The sequence below is a fragment of the Nicotiana tabacum genome, chromosome 6 (assembly GCF_000715075.1).
Source record: "Nicotiana tabacum cultivar K326 chromosome 6, ASM71507v2, whole genome shotgun sequence".
NCBI lineage: Eukaryota > Viridiplantae > Streptophyta > Magnoliopsida > Solanales > Solanaceae > Nicotiana > Nicotiana tabacum.
Window position 1 is genome coordinate 125,416,532 of NC_134085.1, and position 25,408 is coordinate 125,441,939.

General features: G+C 42.0%; 1 long non-coding RNA gene across 1 annotated transcript; it reads right to left on the minus strand.

Annotated features, from left to right (window-relative positions):
- Nucleotides 1-20,866: 20,866 nt before the first annotated feature.
- Nucleotides 20,867-23,463, minus strand: LOC107816856 (uncharacterized). The gene is made up of 2 exons (XR_012710156.1): nucleotides 23,330-23,463; nucleotides 20,867-21,402 (listed from the first exon to the last, which is right to left on the minus strand). It is a non-coding gene; the product is annotated as an uncharacterized LOC107816856 (long non-coding RNA).
- Nucleotides 23,464-25,408: the final 1,945 nt, after the last annotated feature.

The following is a 25,408-nucleotide window of genomic DNA, read 5'->3' on the forward strand; positions in this document are numbered from 1 at the left end:
ACCACACGATCTTGGACTGTCATGCCAAGACTGTGACCTTAGCCTTGCCGGGTTTGCCTCGTTTAAAGTGGAGAGGACTCTTGGTCATTCTACCCGCAGTGTTATCTCATATATGAAGGCTTGGCTTATGGTCGAGAAGGGAATGTTTGGATTATTTGGCATATGTTTGCGATTCTAGTACCGAGGTTCCTTCTATTGAATCTGTGCTTGTTGTTCGTGAGTTTACTGAGGTATTTCCTTCAAACCTGCCGGATATGCCACCCGACAAGGATATTGACTTCTGCATTGATTTGGCTCTGGGCGCTCAACCTATTTCTATCCCACCGTATCGTATGGATCCGCCTGAGTTGAATGAATTGAAGGAGCAGTTGCAAGACTTTCTTGAGAAAGGCTTCATTAGACCTAGTGTCTCACCTTGGGATGCGCCGGTGTTGTTTGTTAAGAAGAAGGATGGATCGATGCGAATGTGTATAGATTACTAGCAGTTGAACAAGGTTACAATCAAGAATAAGTATCCATTACCGAGGATTGATGATTTGTTTGATTAGCTTTAGGGTGCCAAGCTATTTTCGAAGATTGACTTGAGATCTGGCTACCACCAGTTGAGGATTAGAGCATCCGATGTCCCTAAGACATCTTTCCGCACTCGGTACGGGCATTATGAGTTCTTGGTGATGTCATTTGGGTTGACAAATGCCCCGGCAGCTTTTATGGATTTGATGAACCGAGTGTTCAAGCCTCACTTGGATTCATTCGTGATAGTCTTCATTGATCATATTTTCTATCTATTACCGCATCCAGGAGGAGGATGTGCAGCATCTGAGAGTGGTCTTCAGACTTTGAAAGATAGTCAGTTGTATACTAAGTTTTTAAAGTGTGAGTTCTGGTTGAGTTCAGTTGCTTTCTTGGGTCATGTTGTTTCAGCAGAGGGTATTCAGGTGGATTCGAAGAAGATAGAGGCAGTTAAGAACTGGCCTAGACCAACATCAGCTACAGAGATCCGGAGTTTCTTGGATTTGGCAGGCTATTATCGTCACTTTGTGGAGGGGTTTCCATCTATTGCAGCCTCGGTGACCAAGTTGACCCAAAATGGTGCCCAGTTCAGGTGGTCGGACGAGTGTTGGCGAGCATTCAGAAGCTCAAGACAGCTTTGACTAAGGCGCTGGTGTTGGTTTTGCCCACAGGTTCAGGGCCATATATAGCTTATTGCGATGCATATCCTATTGGACTTGGTGCGGTATTGATGCATGATGGCAAGGTTATTGCTTATGCTTCGTGTCAGTTGAAGAATCATGAAAAGAACTATCCAGTCCATGATTTGGAGTTAGCAGCCATTGTTCACGCGTTGAAGATTTGGAGGCATTATCTATATGGCATGTCATGTGAGGTGTTCACGGATCACAAGAGTCTGCAGTACTTTTTCAAGAAGAAGGAGCTAAATTTGAGGCAGGGAAGGTGGTTGGAGTTGTTGAAAGACTATGATATCACCATCTTATATCACCCGGGAAAGGCCAATGTGGTGGCCGATGCTTTGAGTAGAAAGTCAGCTAGTATGGGTAGTTTAACGTATATTCCGGTCGGTGAGAGACCGCTTGCTTTGGATGTTTAGGCTTTGGCCAATCAGTTCGTGAAGTTGGATGTGTCTGGGCCCCGCCGTTTGTTAGCTTACATAGTCGTTCGTTTTCTTTATTGGAGTGTATCCGAGATCGGCAGTATGATGATTCTCATTTGTGTTTCCTTAGGGACATAGTGTAGCACGGTGGTGCCAAGCAGGTTATATTAGGAGATGATGGAGTTTTGAGGATGCAGGGTCGAGTTTGTATGCCTAATGTGGATGGACTCCGGAAGTTGATTTTAGAGGAGGCCCATAGTTCCCGATACTCTATTCATCCGGGCGCCGCTAAAATGTATCAGGAATTGCGACAGCATTATTGGTAGAGGAGAATGAAGAAGGATATTGTTGCATATGTGGCTCAGTGTTTGAATTGTCAGCAGGTTAAGTACGAGCATCAGAGACCTGGTGGTTTGTTCCAGAAGATTGAGATTCTTGAGTGGAAGTGGGAGCGTATCACTATAGACTTCGTTGTTGGACTCCCACGGACTCATAGGAAGTTCGATGCAGTGTGGGTTATTGTTGATAGGCTGACCAAGTCAGCACATTTCATTCCGGTAGCAGTCTCCTATTCTTCCTAGAGGTTAGATGATATCTATATCCGGGAGATTGTTCATCTTTATGGTGTGCCGCTGTCTATCATTTCAGATCGAGGTACACAGTTTACCTCACATTTCTGGAGAGCAGTTTAGCGGGAGTTGGGCACACGGGTCGAGTTGAGCACAACATTTCATCCTCAGACGGATGGACAATTCGAGCGTACTATTCATATTTTGGATGATATGCTCAGAGATTGTGTCATTGACTTTGGAGGCTCATGGGATCAGTTTTTGCCTTTAGCGGAGTTTTCCTACAACAATAGCTACCAGTCGAGCATCCAGATAGCTCCTTATAAGGCTTTATATAGTAGGCCGTATCAGTCACTGGTTGGATGGTTTGAGCCGGGAGAGGCTCGGTTGTTGGGTACAGATCTAGTACAGGATGACTTGGACAAGGTCAGGATCATTCAGGATAGGCTTCGTACAGCTCAGTCCAGGTAAAAGAGTTATGCCTACCGTAAGGTTCGTGATGTGGCATTCATGGTTGGCGAGCGAGTGTTGCTTCGGGTGTTTCCTATGATAGGCGTGATGAGATTTGGAAAGAAGGACAAGCTTAGCCCTAGGTTCATTGGCCCATTTGAGATTCTTGATTGAGTGGGAGAGGTGGCTTATAGACTTGTGTTGTCGTCGAGTTTATCAGTCGTGCATCCAGTGTTTCATGTGTCCATGCTTCTAAAGTATCATAGCGATCCATCCCACGTGTTAGACCTCAGCACTGTCCAGTTGGACAAGGACTTGTCATATGAGGAGGAGCCGGTAGCTATTCTAGACCTGCAGGTTCGTCAGTTGAGATCGAAGAGTTTCCCTTCTATTCGTGTTCAGTGGAGAGGTCAGCCTGTTGAGTCATCGACTTGGGAGTCCGAGTCCGATATGCGGAGCCATTATCCCCATCTTTTCTCCGATTCAGGTACTTCCTTCTTATGTCCGTTCGGGGACGAACAGTTGTTTTAGAGGTGGAGAATGTGATGACCCGAAAGGTCATCACTTGTTTTAGAAATAAATTCTGTGTTTCGAGGCCTAAAACCTCCTATTTGTCTCACCTCGATTTGTGAGTGCAGTCCGAGCGTGTATCCAAAAAGCCATTATGTGAAAATCTGCAAAAAATAATGAATTTTGCTTTTAAAATAAATTTAGGTTGACTTCGGTCAATATTTTGGGTAAACGTACCTGGACCTTTAATTTGACAGTCCCGGAGGGTCCGTAGGAAAATATGGGACTTGGGCGTATGCTTGGAATCGAATTCCGAGGTCCCAAGCCCGAGAAATGAATTTTTAAAGAAAATTATTTTCTGGAAAATATATGAGTTTTTGAAATTGATGGTATCGGACCCGTATCTTGGTTCCGGAGCCTGGTACAAGTCTTATATGGCGTTTAGATTGAGCCTGTAAAATTTTGTAAGAAACGCAAGTCGTTTTGATGTAATTCAGACCCGTAGTTGTGAAATTTGATACTTTGGAAGTTTTGAGATTTTTCCTTGATTTTGATGATAAATTCGTTGTTAAAGCTATTAATTTGGCGATTTGATCGCATGAATAAGTTCATATGATGTTTTTGGGTTAGTATGCATGTTTGGTTTGAAGCCCCGAGGGCTCGGGTGAGTTTCAGATAGGTTTCGGAAGGTTTTTAAACTTAGAAAAGTTTCAGGTTTTTAGTTTCTGGTGTTCTGAAGTTTTGTTCTTCGCGTTCGCGGAAGGACTTGATAAGTAGGATTTTAACATGTTTTATACCCATACTTGCCTGCGCTTTTAGTGTAAATTGCTACAAAATAGTCCCAAAAAGCTTACAGATTGCGCTTGATTGCAGGTTTGAGCTATAACGTGACAAATCGTCAAAGATCGGCTCAAATTGGAGTGAAACTTGCTCAAGTGCCAAAGATCAGTAGAGTGAAGACATTCAGAACTTGGTGCAGACCGCACCATCATGTCATGCGGCCGTACCATAGAAGTTCAGAGACTGTGAACTTACAAGCCATGCCCCATGCGGCCGCGTCCCAATTAATGCGGCCCGCGTCTCACTCATACGGCCACACAATTTTGCTATGCGGTCGCGTCCAATAAGTTCAGAGAGTATTATATTCCAGAAGCAAACCACGCGGCCGCGTCCAACTTCATGTGGCCCGCACTCCCCCAATGTGGCCGCACTCTATGGTCACGCGGCCCGCATCAGTGAAGTTCAGAGAAGCTGCAAAACCTTTCATGCGGCCCGCACTCCCCCCTATGTGGCCGCACTCTATGGTCACGCGGCCCGCATTAGTGAAGTTCAGAGAAGTTGCAAAACCTTTCATGCGGCCGCACAACAACTTTGTGCGGTCCGCGCCAGTTTTTATGCGGCCGCACCCCAACTTTGTGCGGTCCGCATCACCATTTTCAGAGAGCAAGATTTAGAGGTCAAGCAACCTAGTGTGGCCGCGTGCCATCTTTGTGCGGTCCGCACTAACCCCGCAGGGGCATTTTTGTCCAGCCCACTATAAATAGAACATTTTACCATTTTTAGGTCAAGTTTTGTACAACTGACAGCTGCTGACTTATGTTTTGGCCTATCTTGGGCATTTTTAGCTTAGTTTCATCATAGATTATTGTAGTTTAGCATTAGCAATTAATTAATATGGTTGTTTCATCTTCTATTTCTTCATTTTCTGCTTTAATTATGTCTAGCTAAACCCATTAGCTAGGGTTGTGGCTCAACCCTAGTGTGGGTAATTAATGGGTGTTGCTTCTTACTGATAGATTGATATTGGGTGTTTGTTATTTGGGTTAATTTTATGGTTTAATTAAGGATTGATGGTTGCAAACATTGATTCTAGCTTAGTGGGTCTTGATCTTTCTTGAGAAAGAGAGTCTATGACCCCAGAATTGACCCAACAAGGGATTGGGGTGGATCTATGAGAAATGGTAGTCCCAATTAACGGGTTAAACCTCGAGAGAGTAATCACCCTACTTGAACCCTAGTTGCTTGGTCTAATTGGCCTACCCAATTGATCTCGAGAGAGTCAATTGGGCAATATCTCTCTCTCTACCGAGAGGTGTGAGAATGAGTACAAATGTTCACGGTTATAACATTGATCCCAAATATGTCAATCTATTATTAGTAACCTCTACCCATTAGTTAACCACCTAGGTGATGTCACGACCCTAGTGCCTTTCTCTATATTAATCACAACTTAGAACATACCCTTTTAGCATAAATTAGCTTAAACTTGTAGTTGATAATAGTAGTGATTAAACAAAAACCCCAAAAATGGTAAAAGTACAATTAGGAGCAAACACGCATTCCTAGTCTAAACAAATACGCAACTCCATTCCATGCTCCCTGTGGAAATTGACCCCGATACCACTATTCGAGTAAAAGTATTAGCGCCCGCTCCTCCTACCATTGTGTAAGGTTGAGTTCGCCGCGATCAACTTTTTGGCGCTGTTGCCGGGGAGTTTACGGTGTTGACTATTTGTGTAGCTAGAATTGTGTTTTACTTCTCTTTCCTTCTTGTTTACTAATTTTGTTTGTGTCGATCAATCAGGTACAATGACTCTTAATGCAAATGACCCTCTCGGTAATGTGATAGCGGGGGAGGAGGTAGAGGATCTAGAACAAGATGAGGTCTTACCTCAACTTCCACGGAGAGGCCGACATGTCAATATAAATGCAAATGAGAACAACAACATTCCAGACCCTCCTCCAGCACCGCCGAGAGTGGCTCCTAGAGTTTTACCAAATCAAGGATACGCCAGTGCTATTGTTCCTCCCCGAATCCGGGCGGGGAACTTTCAAATCACAAATGTTATGCTGACCTTGCTCGAGCAAAGAGGTTATTTCACGGGTGCCTCCAATCAAAATGCCTACAAGCACTTGAAGGGGTTCGTGGATACATGTTGGGGTAGCAAGCAGACAAACGTGTCTGAGGATGCGTTGAGATTGAGGCTTTTCCCGTTTTCTCTTCGGGGTAAAGCATTGGATTGGTTAGAAAGGCTCCCCAATCATTCTATTACAACATGGGATGAATTGGCGGACAAATTTATTGCCAAGTTTTTCTCTCCAAGTCATATGGCAGCTCTTCGGGATGAAATTCTAGCTTTCAAGCAAGAGCCAACGGAACCTTTGCATGAGATATGGGAAAGATATAGAACAATGGTGAAAGAGAGCCCTAATAACGATATGACCGAGGCTATGATTCAACAAACCTTTTATCGGGGCATCAACACCACAAATCAATGCATCGTGAACCAATTAGCCGGAGGGAACTTTATGAAACTTTCTTACCAAGAGGCATGTGATGTACTTGATGAAATGACCGACACCTCTTTGGCATGGCAAAGCTGAGCAAACGTTCCCCAAGGTGACCCCACGGTCATCCATTTGCACAAGGAGTTGCACGATCATGTCCAAGCTATCGCCGAGCTTACAACAACTATGAATCAATTGGCAAAGGCGCAATTGCAACAAGTCCAAAACCCGCGCCAAGTCAACGCAATGGAAGGTGTTTCTATGTTGAAAAGGAGGCAAAGAGGACAACAACCTCAAGCTAATTGTGAACAATATGACAACAACAATGATGGTGGTGGTTATTCAAATGAGTGCTATGATGATCAAAGCGAAGAAGTCCAATATGTCAACAACTATCAAGGGAATAGAGGTAACTTTTCAAACCAACAATGGCGTCCTCAAGGTAATTGGGGCAATCAACAACAAGGCGGAGTTAATTGGAATAACAACAACCAAAACAACAATTGGGGTAATCAAGGCAACCAAGGAAATTGGCATGGTAATAATAATAATTGGGGAAACAACAACAATCAAGGAGGGTGGCACAATGGCGGGAACCAAGGCAAACGGGGGCAAGGTTTTCAAAGGCCCCCCATGTACCAACAACCGAACAATCCACCCCCCTTTCCTTCTCAAGGTCTGAGTTCGTCCGGAAGCGAGATGGGGAGAATTGAAAGCATGTTCGAGCAAATGATGAAAAAGAACCAGGATTCCGAGGCCCAATTAGCTTCGCATAACACATCTATCCGGAACTTGGAAGTGCAATTAGGCCAAATCTCTCAGTCTTTAAATACTCGCCCAAAGGGTGCTCTACCAAGTGATACGGTAGTAAACCCCAAGGGTGGGCACAATAATCATGTGATGGCAGTGACAACGCGAAGTGGAAGAGGCGGTGATGTGCATGCCTCAAGAGGAAACCAAGTTACGGTGGATGAAGATGAGTTACGAGATAATGAAATACCTTTGGTGGTTGAAGATGTAGTTGAACCAAGTGTGAGAGATGATGTGCGGATTGATGTTCATGAGGTTGAGGAAGAAACACAAGAGGTCGTGAACCCGTCTAGGGAACACGTGATTGATATGCCCGAGCCGGTGGTGCCCAAAGCTCGAGCACCCTTACCTCGACCTCCTCCGCCCTATCCTCAATGGTTGGCCAAGCAAAAGGGTGACAACCAATTTAAGAAATTCATTGAGATGATGAAGAGTTTGACTATCAATGTGCCTTTGGTGGAGGCACTCGAGCAAATGCCGGGATACGCAAAGTTCATGAAAGATTTGGTTACAAAAAAGAGATCAATGGAGTGTGAGACAATCAATATGACCCATCAAGTGAGCGCAATTGTACATTCTATGGCTCCGAAACTTGAGGACCCCGGTGCATTCTCTATACCATGTACCATTGGAAGTGCCGACTTTGCAAAAGCCCTTTGTGACTTGGGGGCAAGTATCAATTTAATGTCATATTCGGTCTTCAAGACCTTGGGAATTGGACAACCTCGTCCAACTTCTATTAGGCTTCAAATGGCGGACCGGTCAATGAAGTGACCTTTGGGGATTATTGATGACGTCCTTGTTCGTGTTGATAAGTTTATATTGCCGGCCGATTTCGTTATCTTGGATTGTGAGGTGGATTTTGAGGTTCCAATTATCCTTGGAAGACCTTTCCTAGCTACTAGGAAGGCATTGGTAGATGTTGAGGCGGGAGAGTTGACCTTCCGTGTTGGTGATGAAAAGGTGGTGTTCCATGTATGCAAATCTATGAGGCAATCGAATAGCACCGAGGTGTGCTCGTTTGTTAACATTGTCACGACGGTGATAGTAGATGACACAAGTGCAATGGTGAATGTTGAAGACCCACTTGAAGCCGTTCTCTTGAACATGGATGTTGATAATGATGCTGGGAGAGTTGAATGTGTAAACGCTTTGCATGGTATGGGCTCGTATTCTTATGAGCCTAGGAAGTTATCTTTGGATCTTGAGAATCGCAAAACTCCCCCAACCAAGCCATCTATTGAGGAGCCGCCGGTGTTGGAGTTGAAACCACTTCCTCCTCACCTCAGGTATGAATACTTGGGCCCTAATTTCACTTTGCCTGTTATTCTTTCGTCTTGTTTGACTAACGTGCAGGTTGACGCCACTTTGGCGGTTCTACAAAAGTGCAAGAGGGCAATTGGATGGACATTGGCGGATATACGGGGCATAAGCCCCGCCTTTTACATGCATAAGATCATATTGGAGGAGGATTCGAGTCCCTCACTTGAACACCAAAGGAGACTCAACGAAGCTATGCAAGAAGTGGTCAAAAAGGAAGTTATCAAGTGGCTTGACGCCGGTGTGGTGTATCCTATTTCTGATAGCTCATGGACTTCTCCGGTGCAATGCGTACCGAAGAATGGCGGGATGACTGTGGTAACCAATGCCAACAATGAGTTGATTCCTACTTGGATGGTGACAGGATGGAGAGTTTGTATGGACTATAGAAAGCTTAACAAGGTGACTAGAAAGGATCATTTCCCGTTGTCGTTCCTCGACCAAATGCTTGATCATCTTGCGAGTCAGTCGTTTTATTGCTTTTTAGATGGGTATTCGGGGTACAATAAAATTCTCATTGCCCCAGAAAATCAGGAAAAGACGACCTTTACTTGTCCCTACGGCACATTTGTATTTTCGAGGATGCCGTTTGGATTGTGTAATGCCCCAGTGACCTTTCAACGATGTATGATGACAATTTTCACCGACATGGTGGAAGATATATTGGAGGTCTTTATGGATGATTTTAGCGTGGTGGGGGAACTCCTTTGAGGAATGCTTGACAAATTTGGACTGAGTGTTGGCCCGATGTAAAGATACAAACCTAGTCTCCAATTGGGAAAAATGCCATTTTATGGTAGAAGAGGGTATTGTATTGGGTCATAAGATTTCGAAGAAAGGTATTGAAGTTGACAAAGCCAAGATTGAAGTCATTTCAAGGTTACCTCCCCTACTTCTGTCAAAGGGGTGAGGAGCTTTTTGGGCACGCAGGTTTCTACCGAAGGTTCATCAAAGATTTCTCTAAGGTAGTTAATCCGTTGTGCAAGTTGTTAAAGAAGGAGGCCAAATTTTTTTTTGATGAGAAGTGCATGGAGGCTTTCGAGCTGCTAAAACACAAGTTGACAACAACCCCTATCATTACCGCACCCAATTGGAGCTTGCCATTTGAGCTCATATGTGACGCTAGTGATGCTGCGGTAGGGGCGGTCTTGGGCCAAAGGATCAACAAGATGTTCCATCTGGTGTACTACTCAAGCAAGACGATGAATGAAGCTCAAAGAAATTATACAGTCATCGAGAAGGAATTGCTAGCTATTGTGTTTGCCATGGAAAAGTTCCGACCGTACCTTATGGGGGCCAAAGTAATTATCCATACCGATCATGTCGCCCTTAGGTATTTGATGACCAAGAAAGATTCAAAAGCAAGGTTGATGAGATGGGTGCTTCTTCTTCAAGAGTTTGATATCGAAATCGTGGACCGCAAAGGAAGTGAAAATCAAGTGACGGACCACTTGTCCCGCTTGGAAGAAGAGGGGAGGCCTTCTGACGGCCTTGAAATCAATGATGCGTTCCCGGATGAACAACTCTTTGTGGTATCTATGCATGATATGCCATGGTTTGCTGACGTGGCAAATTATCTTGTGACCGGTATAATCCCGTATGAGCTCTCTTCTAACCAAAGGAAGAAGCTCAAGCAGGATAGTTTGGATTATTATTGGGATGAGCCATATTTGTTCAAGATTTGCACCGATGGTGTGATTCGCCGGTGTGTCCCGGAAGAAGCACAATTGAGTATTTTGGAGGCTTGTCATTCCTCTCCCTATGGTGGCCATCATGGCGGGGTGAGGACGGCTTCTAAGGTGCTTAGTTGCGGTTTCTATTGGCCCTCCTTGTTTAAAGATGCCGGTGATTTTTTCAAGAGATGTGATGAATGCCAACGAACCGGTAGGATTTCTAAAAAGGATGAGATGACTCTCAACACAATTCTAGAGGTAGATATTTTTGATGTGTGGGGTATCAACTTTATGGGGCCGTTTGTGAGTTCTTGTGGGAACACCTATATCTTGGTAGCGGTTGATTATGTGTCGAAATGGGTCGAAGCCGTCGCTTTGCCCAACAACGAAGCTCGAAGTGTGGTGGCATTCTTGAAAAAGAGTATCTTCACAAGGTTTGGCACTCCACGTGCTATCATTAGTGATGGTGGCTCTCATTTTTGCAACCGGGCTTTTGATTCATTGCTTGCTAAGTATGGTTTAAATCACAAGGTGACCACTCCTTATCATCCTCAAGCGAGTGGCCAAGTTGAGGTTTCCAACCGAGAGATCAAGAATATAATGTCCAAAACTGTCAATGCCAATAGGACCGATTGGTCGAAGAAACTAGATGATGCTCTTTGGGCCTATCGGACAGCTTACAAGACCCCGATTGGTATGTCTCCATACCGGTTGGTGTTTGGGAAATCTTGTCATCTTCTGGTGGAATTGAAGCATAAGGATATGTGGGCCTTGAGAAAATTGAACTTAGAATGGGATGTCGCTGCGAATCTCTGGGTTGAGCAACTCAATGAGCTAGACGAGTTTAGATTTCATGCCTACTCCAGTTCGTCCTTGTACAAGGACAAGATGAAGTATCTTCACGATAAGTATGCCCGGGGGAAGGAATTCAAAGTTGGTGACATGGTTCTTCTTTTCAACTCCCGGTTGAGGTTATTTCCGGGAAATCTTAAGTCTAAGTGGAGTGGTCCATTTGAAGTTGTCGGTGTAACCCCATTTGGTGCTATTGATCTCAAAAACAAAAATGGTGAAGTTTTCCGGGTCAATGGGCATCGTGTCAAGCATTACTTGGGAAAGTTTGATGACAGTACCATGGTGGCACTCATTCATTTGAAGTGACTTTGATGGTAACATGCGTCGTGCCGTGACGTTAAATCAGGCGCTTCTTGGGAGGCAACCCATGTCTTTTTCTTTCTTTTTGATTTCTATGGTAGATTAGGATTTTTGAGCTAATGGTTTGTGAGATGTTGTAGGAATTGCGATTGAACCAGTGCAAAAACAATTGTGTAAAACAACAGTCTCTGAACAGCGACCGACGCGGCCGCAATCCCACTTTGCGCGGTCCGCACCGGCCAAAGAAATTATTACCAAGTCTCTGAACTGTGTTCACGCGGTCGCATCCCACTTTGTGCGGCCCGCATAGTACTCATGCGGCCGCATCCCATTTCATACGGTCCGCGTGCTTTCGCTGCAGCTTCAGGTAAAAAGGTTAAATCCCAGTGCGGCCCGTGGTCGTGTTCACGCGGCCGCACTGGACGGTAAGTGATGGGCCCCCCTTGTTTCCTATAAATAGACCATTAAGGTCTTTAGTAGAACTTTTCGCCAAAATTCACTCCTGAGCCCTAAAAGTTACTGTTCACCTTCATAGATCCTTATTAGTGTTAATATCAATGGAATTTCTTCGCTTTCCTGGTAACATATCTCTCACATTACTCTTTACTTAGCATTAATTTAAATTTTATACATGTTCCCCTAGTCATAACTTCTTCAATTTTTCTTTTTGATTTTCATTTTTTCATGATTAGGATTGTTCTATAGTGTTCTTGTTGCTCTTTCAAATGATGTGCATGTTATAAATGAGTAGGGACAAAGTAGGATGCTAAAACATGAAAGATTTGAGCCCAGTAATTAAAGCCCTAGTTGCCCCTGTATTTTCAGCTCAGCGCGGCCGCGCACCCTGTTTGTGCGGTCCGCGCCATACCTAACGCAGCCGCATCAGTCTGTTACGCGGTCCGCGTAAACCTTGAGCCCAAAGGTTGATTCTCTCAGCGCGGCCGCATGCCGGGTTTGTGCGGTCCGCGCCATGCTTCATGCAGCCACATGCCATATTTGCGTGGTCCGCATGGGTGAGGTTCAGAGGGCACCACTTTTCAATATTATGGCCAATGCGGCCGCATGAACAGTTTGTGAGGACCGCGTTGGCTCCCATGTGGTCGCGCACCCTGTTCATGCGGTCCACACGATCCCTAATCAGAGAGGTGTTGAATTCCAAAGTTGGTCAGTGCGGTCCGCATGCCTAGTTTGTGCGGTCCCAATGCTGTCAGCTATTCTCTATCTGTGTTTCTGTTCTGTACTTAAACTCTGCAACTACCTGAACTAACAATGTTAGAATTATTTGTGTGCAGAAAATGGTTAAACAACGAGGTCGTGGAGCTAAACAGCCTGGACGAGGAGGTGACCCCTCCCGGGGAGGTAAAGCTAAATTGAAGAAACTCACTCCCCAATCATAGCTAAAAACAAGAAAGCAGGTGGTGAGTGCTGAAGAGCAGTCGAGGAGTGAGTACCTCCCCTCCCAGGATTTCTCAACGGGTTCGTGGAAAGCCCCAGCAGGCCCTGCTAAAGCTCCAATTGTTATACAACCTGAGTCGTCTGAGGGCTCAAAAGCAGGCAGTACCAAATACTCCACCTCCCCTACAGCTTCAGGATCCGGGGAAAGTGCAGAAGACAAAAACAAGAATGATGAGGAGGTCCCGGACAGTGGGGTACCTAGAGTTGGGGGAATTGAAAGAAGTAGAAACCCAGCTGTATGGCAGGACAGATTTGTCAGCGAGGTAGCCTTTCATAAATTTTGGGAAGTGTGGCCAAAGAAGAAGCTGATTCCAGAAAGAAGAATAGTCACCCGGGATTTGTTACCCTACCTTCCCAGAGTCTATGATCAATATCTTACTAGAGTGGGGTGGGATTTCTTTAAAGATAAGCTGATCGATGCAAATGAACATATGGTGAAGGAATTCTACTGCAATGTAGCCCACACCAAAGAAGGGTCAATTGCAACCAAAGTGCGGGATAAGACGATAGTGTTTTCGGCAGAGGCGTTGAACGAATATTTGGGTTTCAACGAGGAGGATGATGCTTTGTACAGAGAGAAATTAGCGTTGAAAGAGGAAGCTCGTCATTGGGTGTCACATTTCTTAGCTCAGCCGGGTACCATTTCGGAATGGATTCAAGCGGGGAAGAAAATACTGAGAAAGGACCTTAATTTTGAGGCGAGAGGATGGTTAACTTTTGTATGCAACAGGTTGGACCCTTCGTCCCATGACCAAACCATTCCAATCGCCCGAGTGGTTTTCATTGTGTCCATCATGGCAGGTTTCCCCATCAATGTGGGGAATGTTATGTACAGTGTGATAACATCCATTGGCATTGATACATACAAAAACTACCCCTACCCGAACACCCTCACAATGTACTTTGAAGATGTAAAGGTAAAAAAATACCCCTTCGATGTTGAAGTCCGGCCGGTGTCCCCGTTCTCATGGTTTAATATTCAGGTTCCGGACAACCTTAAGGGGGATAAGAAGGGAAAAACATCCACCTCTACCCCGACTGGCCAGTCAGAGGAGCCAGTTGCAGTAGAAGCCTCTGTTGAGCCACCCACTCCCGCTGCCACTACTGTTCCGGACATCCCATCCTCCTCTGTGGGTCATAGTTCTTCAACTGGCCCAGTGGTTCCCACCTCCAAATCCAACCCCCTCACGGCCCAACAATTAGCAAAGACATTGGCCAGTTTGAACAACTGGATGTCAGTCTCGACATCCAAGTTGTCCACTTTGGCTACCACAGTTGCGGCCCAGTCTGTTCCAGCCACAGTTGAGATTCCTCAGTCCATTGAGGAGACATTGAAGACACTCCTGTCCAACCAGGAGAAGATTTTAGCTACTCAGGCTGCCTTGACAAAGGCAGTTGATGCACAGGGCAAAGCTCTAAAGGAGCTTGCACGAGAACATAAAAAGATGAGAAAATCCCGGGCATCCAAGGATGAGGTGAAGGAGATCCGAGCTGAGGTTGACAATCTAAAGGCAGACCAACTGCCTTTAGACTTGTTCTTTGACGAGTCAGCACCTCCACCATCAGTAGTTATACCGGAGCCACAGCAGGAGGATGAGCCTAGGCACCCAAGGAAGAAGAGGAAACTTTCTAGCACTGAGGGTGTTGTGATAGAGGTAACACAGGTTCAACAGGATAATTCCAGTGCTCCACCAGATGTTCAGTCGGTCCATGACCCGACCTCTGTCCCAGCAGCAGAGCAGCAGCAGGTCGGAAACCAGTCTGAGGTTCCCGCCAGTACAGAGGACCAGGGGACCACTGATCAGCCCATGACGACGGATCAGGCTTGAGGAGCCACTCTATATCCTTTCTCTGTTTATATGCTTATTTTGGTAGTTGGCATTGGGGAAAATGCCAGCTTTTATTCGTGGGGGTGCGCCCTACTATTTTGTATTTTGATGGTTGATACATTTGGGATGACTGTACATATTCATTTGATTCTTAGCTTATGTTGCTAGTTGATAGTTGGCATGTATATAACTTTTCATTCTTGTTACTTTTCTACTTTATATACATATTCATTCCCCCCGTTGTATATTCTACTCCCATATTGTACATATTCATTCGGTTCTTTTTTTTTTCGTTAAATTTTTTTAGTTTGTAGCTTCATAGTAAGCTCGTAGCCTTTTTGTTTTGTTTTGGCATTTGCAATAAGCCCTCGGTTTTCTTAATGCCACAGTTCTTTCCAAGGGTAGAGTGTTGTGCGAACCGGGTGGCTCTTCCCAATGATAGATGGCGTGACAACCTTCTTAAGGGTTTGAGTCCGTTTTTGGTTTTTCGTTTTTTGATTTTCAAGTTTTGCAGTCAAGGATACCTCAGGCAAAGCTTCACTTGGGCCTAACACATTTGCCTTTGATCCCATGGTCAAAGACATAATGTTGTGCTTAGGATGGTGAAAGTCGTGGCCTTGAGACTCTTGTGTTGACCAAACAGTCATCATGTGGTCGTATTGAACCATTGTGCGCTTGAATCGTAACTAAGGTCATTGTGGGCCCTTGACTCGACATCTTTAGCAATCCTTGAGTGTGTATGGTGAGAGTTCGATTTGCGAGTCCAGGTCGCGAGCCGATGGTCTATAACTTGCCCCGAATGTTTGTTGAGGCGAAATCTTAGGTGAAATTTGGCTTGAGAAGTGATTGTAGGCTCTCCTTGATCCAAAATGCTAAGATTGAAAAATTCCATGACCTACCAATGAAATGATCCCTAGTTAACCCTTTTGACCCTTGAACCTTCTTCTTTCAAGAACCGAAGCTACAAGCCTATACCCGTTCTTAACGATACCCTCTCGTGGCACCCAAATCTTCCCTTGAGTAGATGGAAAACGTCTAAGTTTGGGGGGGGAAGACAAGAAAGAAAACAATGTGGTAAAAAGGTACAAAAGCAAAAAGAAAAAGAAAAGATAAGACAAAAAGAAAGACCCAATTGAATAAGGTCAAAAACGGGATTCAAAGAAAACAAAAGTGAAAAAGGGTGTGGAAAAAGTAAAAAAGGAGAAATGTGTTGAATTGCATGAAAAGGGTGACAATGTGTCTCTCTAACCCCTTGAAAAAGAAGTGAATACTCAAATGAGTCAAGAAAGTGTGCCGAAATGAATCAAAAGAAATGATTAAGGGAAGATTGAACCCACTTGAACAAAACTTTGTCCTACCCTTACCCAAAAGCCTTCACAATGACTCCATAAAAGCCCTACATGATTTTGAGTTGAAGGGAACCTACATTAGTGGATACTTACATAAGGGGCAAGCATATGGTACTTAGAATCGGACTTGTGGCCTCTTCCTTGAGAGAGATGAGTGGAAATCCATCAACCTCGGTTTGTGCGATAATACTCAAAAAGGTGAGGTTCGCTTAGGGAGAGTTGAGGGTGTTTGAGTTTGGGTTCCACAATGGCCAAGGTAATTGAGAAAAGTTCTTTGATGAAATGTGTCAACTCTTGAAGCTCTTGTGTCACACTTGATCCACAAGCTTTCAAAGTTTAAATGTGTTAATGATGCATTCGCATTGAGGGCAATTGTTAGTCCCAATTGACGCTTGTTGAGGTTACTTTAGGATAAGCTGAAATTGCTTGGATGTTGCCTTTGAGGGGTGGGTTTTGTTTTGTTCGCTTGAGGACAAGCAAAGGTTTAAGTTTGGAGGAGTTGATAAGTAGGATTTTAACATGTTTTATACCCATACTTGCCTGCGCTTTGAGTGTAAATTGCTACAAAATAGTCCCAAAAAGCTTACATATTGCGCTTGATTGAAGGTTTGAGCTATAAAGTGACAAATCGTCAAAGATCGGCTCAAATTGGAGTGAAACCTGCTCAAGTGCCAAAGATCAGTAGAGTGAAGACATTCAGAACTTGGTGCGGACCGCACCATCATGTCATGCGGCCGCACCATAGAAGTTCAGAGACTGTGAACTTACAAGCCATGCCCCATGCGGCTGCGTCCCAATTCATGCGGCCGCACAATTTTGCTATGCGGTCGCGTCCAATAAGTTTAGAGAGTATTATATTCCAGAAGCAAACCACGCAGCCGCGTCCAACTTCATGCGGCCCACGCTCCCCCCCATGCGGCCGCACTCTATGGTCACGCGGCCCGCATCAGTGAAGTTCAGAGAAGCTGCAAAACCTTTCATGCGGCCGTACAACAACTTTGTGCGGTCCGCGCCAGTTTTCATGCGGCCGTACCCCAACTTTGTGCGGTCCGCATCACCATTTTCAGAGAGCAAGATTCAGAGGTCAAGCAACCTAGTGTGGCCGCGTGCCATCTTTTTGCGGTCCGCACTAACCCCGCAGGGGTATTTTTGTCCAGTTTTTCCAGCCCACTATAAATAGAACATTTTACCATTTTTAGGTCAAGTTTTGTACAACTGACAGCTGCTGCACTCGTGAGACTTATGTTTTGGCCTATCTTTGGCATTTTTAGTTTAGTTTCATCATAGATTATTGTAGTTTAGCATTGGCAATTAATTAATATGGTTGTTTCATCTTCTATTTCTTCATTTTCTGCTTTAATTATGTCTAGCTAAACCCATTAGCTAGGGTTGTGGCTCAACCCTAGTGTGGGTAATTAATGGGTGTTGCTTCTTACTGATAGATTGATATTGGGTGTTTGTTATTTGGGTTAATTTTATGGTTTAATTAAGGATTGATGGTTGCAAACATTGATTCTAGCTTAGTGGGTCTTGACCTTTCTTGAGAAAGAGAGTCTATGACCCCAGAATTGACCCAACAAGGGATTGGGGTGGATCCATGAGAAATGGTAGTCCCAATTAACGGGTTAAACCTCGAGAGAGTAATCACCCTACTTGAACCCTAGTTGCTTGGTCTAATTGGCCTACCCAATTGATCTCGAGAGAGTCAATTGGGCAATATCGCTCTCTCTACCGAGAGGTGTGAGAGTGAGTACAAATGTGCACGGTTATAACATTGATCCCAAATATGTCAATCTATTATTAGTAACCTCTACCCGTTAGTTAACCACCTAGGTGATGCCACGACCCTAGTGCCTTTCTCTATATTAATCACAACTTAGAACATACCCTTTTAGCATAAATTAGCTTAAACTTGTAGTTGATAATAGTAGTGATTAAACAAAAACACAAAAAATGGTAGAAGTACAATTAGGAGCAAACATGCATTCCTAGTCTAAACAAATACGCAACTCCATTCCAAGCTCCCTGTGGAAATTGACCCCGATACCACTATTTGGGTAAAAGTATTAGCGCCCGCTCCTCCTACTGTTGTGTAAGGTTGAGTTCGCCGCGATCAGGACTCTCGCGAACGCGAATGGTAAGTCGGGCTGAAGGAAATTTCCTTCTACACGAACGTGATAAACAGGTCGCGAACGCGAAGCTTTGGGGGTGCTACCCATCGCGAACACGGACCTGCTATCGTGAACGCAAAGGCCTTTGTGCTGGGGCAGGGGGAAGGGGATTTTGTTCTACATTAACGCAGCCACTGGCCCGCGAACGTGAAGGCTTGAGGAGTTAAAGCTCCCTGAACCCAAGCCGCTAAATGCGAACGTGAAGGCTAATGGGCCTGACCCTTCGTGAACGTGACAGGCCCTTCGCGAACGCGAAGAAGGCCTGTTCAGTGAATTAAAAACAATAGCAAATTGGGATTTAGTTCAAAACTTCATATTTTCAAAACTAGAGAGCATTGATGCGACTTTCAAAGAACAAGTTCTTCCCCAAAGCATTGGTATATGATTCTAAACCTTTTTCTTTTGATTTTCCATTGCATTTCATCAATTTTCATCCAAAAATCTAGGATTGTTATAGTAGAAATTAGGAATTTGGGTAGAGTTAGGGCTTTTTGATTAATTGGAATTTAGACCTCATTTTGGGGTCGGATTTCAAAACTAATTGCATATTTGGGCTCGTGGGTGAATAGGTGATCGAGTTTTGAACCCAACCTCGAGTTTTGACCAAGCGGGGCCGGAGTCGATTTTTGACGTTTTAGGAAAAATGATAGAAAACCTATAATTAAGCATTGGGTATGAATTCTTTAGCAGTTATTGATGTTGTTAAATCAATTTGGACTAGATACGAGTTATTTGGAGGCGAATTCTAAAGGAAAAGCGGTGTTTGAGGCTTGAGTTGGCCGTGGAAGTTTGAGGTAAGTGTTTGGTCTAACCTTAGCTTGAGGGATTAAGAGTCGTTTCTTATTTGCTATGTGTTAATTGTGGAGTACGATGTATAGGCATGGTGACAAGTATCTATACGTCGGTGTCAAGCATGCCCGTGAGTCTTGTATTGTAATTGTTGTGACTCTGTTGTGGTTTATTCGTGCTTCATATGAGGATTATCATTATTGTTCCCTTGCCGGGATGTTGTTATGATATTATTATTCCCTTGTCGGGATATTGTTGTCATATTATTGTTCCCTTGTCGGGATGTTGTTGTTATATTATTGTTCCCTTGCCGGGATGTTGTTATATTATTGTTCCCTTACCGGAATTCTTTTATGATTGGTGTTGATAAATAAAAAGGGAGCAGGTTGCACGCCTGCAACGATACTATATGAAATGGGAGCGGGTTGCATGCCTACAACGGTACTATATGAAATGGGAGCGGGTTGCACGCCTGCAATAGTATTATATGAAATGGGATCGGGTTGCACGCCTGCAACGGTATTACATGTGTAGTTGTTTCTTATTTCCTTATCTTTTGCTGGTAATTGATTTATGGCGTTCCTTACATTTCTCTACTATTATTCTGTTGTTATCTGTTACTACCCGCACCATGTTTCCCCTTCCCAACTTTAGCTGTAATTATCTGCTTTCATTTCCGTTGTATAGGATTTAACTGCACAGGTTTATTTGGTAGTCTAGTCCTAGCCTCGTCACTAGTTCGCCGAGGTTAAGCTAGGTACTTACTAGCACATAGGGTCGGTTGTGCTGATACTACACTCTGCACTATGTGCAGATACTGATACCGGAGCATTTGGACCGTAGTGAGGGTGATGTCTTCAGTCCATTCAGGCGAGCCGAGGTAGTCCTGCAGACGTCCGCGGGCCTTGGTGTCTCCTCCTATATTTTGTCTTTCTGTTTTTACTTATTCAGAGACAAACTTGTGTATTTCCATTCAGACCTTATTTGTAGTATTCTTAGATAGTCCGTGACTTGTGACACCAAATTCTGGGTAGTATTGTACTTCAGATTATGTAGCAGTGTTTGGTTGAACTATTAAGTTTTTCGTCTTCCGCATTTTCGGTTATTTAAATTTATTCCATTATTTAATCACTTAATACTTTGAATTGTTGAGCATGCTTATTAAAAAGGGTAATAAATTTATAAGACTCGGGTTGCCTAGCTTTCACGAGTATGCTCCATCGCGATTCCCGAGGGTGAAAAATCCGGGTCGTGACATTATTATACAAAGATTGCTCTCAACATTGGTGGCCGGAGTGGATTCTCCGATGAGTGGGTGGGGTGTCCTTTTCTTTTTCTTTATTTTTTAATTAAAACTTGGATGGATTATTCATGTGTGACACACACATATTTAGAAAAAGTGGTAAAACACAGAAGTGGTGTGTCATTGACACACTTCTAAAAGGTTGGGTGTGTAAAAGGTTGATCGTGATAGAGAGATGTGTAACAGAGATTTGGGTATAAGGTCAATGGGTAAACTATGTATTTTGCTTGATTTTAGTGCCTGTTAAGACCTGAAATTTAAACAAACTGGGTTGGAACGGCTAGATATTCAAGGCATAAACTTGGAGGGAAGAGAAAACACTAGAGATTAGTTTAAACAATTAGTTTCTTACTGCTCAAATTAGTTGAGTGTTAATTAAGTGAGAGATAGAGTAGTTTAAACAATTAGTTTTATGATTAAGGCCATATAGTGCCTTTCTTAAGGAGTGACAACTTTCAAAAAATCTAGACAAAATGTAAGTTGTAATCCAAGGGAATGCTATATAGTGCCTTTCTTAAGGATGTAATAATTGTAATCTAATTAGCGGGTAGAATAGTATTTCAGTGATAGTCCTTCAAAATTCAAATTCATCCATCAATCACATTTAGAAAGATGCATCAAATCAATGTTTTCGTATAGAAGTAGCAATACAAATAGTTAATGCTTTATATCTGTAAACTGAAGGCGCTTTAAAACATCGTCCTCCCCACCTGCAATTGCAGCTTCTCCTATTGCCGATTATGGTGGCTGCCATTCTCTCCACACTCAAGTTTTTTGCCTCCCTGACAACAGTGCCTGTGCTCTGCAAATATATCAACATCACTACTGAAACTTACAAGTGTTTCTCCAATACTATTCCAACTACGTTAATAAATTGAAGCCAAAAGCCATGGATATAGGCATGAAAAATGTATTAATAACACTTGTTGTGGATACAAGTCTTTTTCTCTACACAAATCCCCAGCATCCATTAAATTCGAATGATGGCTAGCCAATCCATTGCCTTATGTATCTGCTTTCGACCAGTACATTATTGTCATTCTTATTACTCCTACAATTAACCATAGTTATTTTCCATGTGCCTCAAATTCAAAGAGGCGTCCTCCACTGCCACTTCTGCATCTGCATTTGGAATTGATTTTGTTAGCATTTATTTAGAAGCTTAGTGCACATTTATTTAATTTTTTTTTAAAGTAATCTCCGACATCTTTACCCATAATTTGATTAATAATTGTTTAATGAGGAATCAGTGCTCTAACGTTCACTGGGTGTCTGGTGACTGACAGGGTTGCAACCCCAGAGATGATGTATCCCACTCTTTGGCTAACCCCAGCTCCAAACCCGTCCAACAAATACCCTATTTATTTCTCCTTAATTTTAAAAAAAACAATAAGAATTAATTAGGTTTGAATAAAGAGAAAGATTCATGTAATTGATTTTAACTACTTTGTGAATTAAGAATTAGTTGATTGGCTGACGATCTATTGGCACATGAGCAAACGATGTCGACCTATGTCACTACCTAGGTAGTAAACAAGTTTGGATTTGAAGTTATGGGATTTTAATAAGGCTTTACTTTAATTTCACACTGTTGTTTACATCATTTTCAGGCGTGTATGTGTGTGTATATATATATGCAGTCCAGTGCACTAAGCTCCCGTTATGTGCAGGGTCCGAGGAAGAATTTGATCACAAGGATCTATTGTGCGCAAGCTTACCCTGCATTTCTGCAAGCGTATATACATGATGTTAATACACAAATATTCTTAGGCTACTATTTTCGAAGTGTCCAATGACAACACACCACAACCTAATATATTTATAGCTACGAAATCTTAGCTATGAATTTAAAAATCGTAGCTAATACCTAACAATAGCCACAAAAAATTAAATTGGTAAAACTAATTTCTTATTTTTGCTATAATTGCTAACAATCGTAGCAATAATTGCCTAAATAGATTTGTTGCTACAATAAATTGTGGAGCTAACTTATACGTTTTAGCCATGCATTAAAAGTTATTATAGCAATAGTAACCTTTTAGCTACAATAAATTATTTAAATAAAATATTGTAGTTAAAGAAATACATCTGCTTCAGGCTATAAAAATTATGGCAATAGGTAAATGATATAGCCACGAATTTATTGTTATGACATAATATTGTAGCTAATTGTTAATTTTTGCTACGAACGAAAAGTTACTGTAGCAAAAATAACCTTTTAACCATAATAAAATATTTAAAATAAACTATTATAGTTAGATAAATATTTTTGCTTCAAGTTCTAAAAAGAACACTGCAATAGTTGGCTTAATAGCTATAATTATTTGTCATTACAGAATAATCTAGCCACAAATTTATTGTTCTGATAAAATTTCATAGTTAATTATTAGCTTTTGCTGCAAGTTGATACTCGTTATAGTAATAATAACCTTTTAGGCCTATGAAATTATTCAAAACAAAATTTGTAGCTAAATAAGTATTTATGATTCGAATTATAAACAAAAAAAATAGTTAGCTTAAAAAATGAAAATGGTTGCCATGACAAAAATGATGAATATTTTTGATCGATTATGAAAATCTTGACAAGAGTTGTCTAATACTATTAGGTAATGAAATATTAATGTCAAATGTAATGCTTATATTTATCTTATAAGATAGAAAAATAATAATTGTATATGATTAAGGAAGAGAGTAGTGGGTTTAGGAATTGAATTACAAGAACACCAGTCCTGGCCTAGCCACTAATATCAAGGGAAACCTTAAACCACGATGCTCTTCACAACCCTTCAACAGCCACCTGCCTAAACGGGTTAACGAGCACCACCGGTTAGCTTGGGACTAACCAAGGTTTACTGTCGAGACTAGTAACTGCCTGGTCTATATAGTCCTTAACCCAAAACCCCATCGGATTTGATACAGTAGACTCCTAACTACCATAAACATGAATAGCATATAACCATCGAGAACCAAGTCTAACACTTACCTGTTTAACCTGTCATTTAGGCTAACAATATTTCAGATATGGAAGAGGGAATGAGAAGAACAGTACCAGCAGAGAAATCTCTAGTTGTGGCCAAATGACCTTTTTGATTTTATTTCAAACTTGGAAAAATTATTACAGAAGAGGTTCTTTACAAGTAGAGAGATAAACTAGAGAGAAGGCAGAGAGTTCTAGTATTGTCTAACGCTTGCCTCTAACTAAAGAAGAGTGATCCTTATATAATGGATCTGTATACAAACAAACAAAATGAAAAAGTAAAAGTAGCCGACAAGATAATTAAAATGTGGCCAAAAGAAAAACTACATTATTAAAATTGGACAAACTACTTTTATAAAAGTAGATTCCTTCCGATAATGGAGGGACCCCTTACTTTATTAAAGTTGTCTCGGGGACCTATTACTTTATAAAAGTCTTCGTCTTTTTACCCCAATAATCAATCGGTGGGGCATTCTATTTCTTTATGCTTTATCTTTTCCTTTGTCGTTTTTCTTGGCAGAAGATGCCTCTGCACTTGCTTTCAACTTGTTGATAAAATCTTCAATTTCTGTATCACTAACTTCCTCTGTATTTGATTGATTTTGGGCTTCTCCGTCTAAACACACATTTTCATTTGAAGTACTGCCAATAGAAACCATAGAGATATTATCTCCAATAGTAGTACCAAGATTTTTTGCTAAATCCTTTTTTATTTCTTCAAAATATGAAGCAAGGATTTCTTTCTGTGAAACAGCTCCCTTCTTCATTTGGAGTCTCTTGCTGATAATTTCCAAAGGACTTAGATCTTCTTCTTCATCCTTTGTATGATCGATCTGTGAATAAGCCTCTATCTTGGCCTGTATTTGTTGTATTAATTCTTCACCATATAACTTTCCTTGTTGATTTGACTGGAGCAATTTGGACCAGAACTTATGATAGAAAAGTCTGTTAAGGCAAGGAATACCTTCACTAGTATAACCTGTCTGTACATCCCATTTCATAATCGAGGGAATAGAAAATTCAATAAAGAAATACATGGTAGCAATACCATTATAAAAAATATGATCTTTTTGGAGAGAAATAAATTTGGGAGATATATCTACCCATTGAGAATATAATCCTTTGAAGAGAGGGTTTAAAATATCTAATGATGGTTCGTACAACTTCCACCATTTGAAAAACCAATTTGGAATTTGTTGTCCGAATAAATTAGGACAAAGTTTTATAAACCAAGAATGTCTTCTCGTAGGATTTTCATATAAGAAAGTCTTATTAAAACTTTCGACATAATCCCAATAATTGAATTTGACCGAAATCTTTTGGTCTGGATGTGTATATTCACGATCTTTGAGTGTGCTGATTCCCCGTTCATCAGAAAGTATAACCTTCTTAATTATAATCTTTGAAAAACTATAAGTTTTTCTAGTATTAGCAGGATAGAAATGCTGAATATCTGCAGATCCTGTTGTTGAGAGTATAATCTCATAATGCATTCTGTATTTGTATGCAGGAGTAGCGTATGACGCTGTATCAAAGTATCTTGCCATAATTTGCCAAGGATTATCCTTCCATTTAAGGTCGGATTGTTCCAAAAGAATTATTAACTCTTTGGATTCTTTTTGACTATAAGTCTCAAAATTGTCATTAGCATCCTCTGATATAACTGAGGAGTATGTAGGTACATTAGATGATGACGTACCTTCATCTTTTTTGGATTTTATAAAATCCATAAATTCCTTGCATAATGGATGTTCGGTATTACCTTCTGTAACATTAGCGGCTATGAGCCTTTGATTTCCTATTTGGGCAAGAATATTATTCTCTCTGCTATTAGTAGCTGCCCTTCCTTTTCCTCGTTGCCGAGGAGGCTTGTATGTAGGTCACATAATCTGTAGACAAAGTAGTAGAACTTATTAGTTCAGGTATTCTCTAGTAAGAAAATCAGGAAGGGTATTATCAGACCCTTTTTTGTAAATAATTTCAAAATTAAAAGGGGCTAATAAAGCTTGTCACCTTGCAAACATTTGTTTGGAAACATCATGCTTGAAATCTTTATTAAAGATAAATTTAGCAGCCTGACAATCAGTTTTAATAATAAATTTCTGATTATATAAGTCAGTCTGAAATTTCATCACACATTTAACAATAACA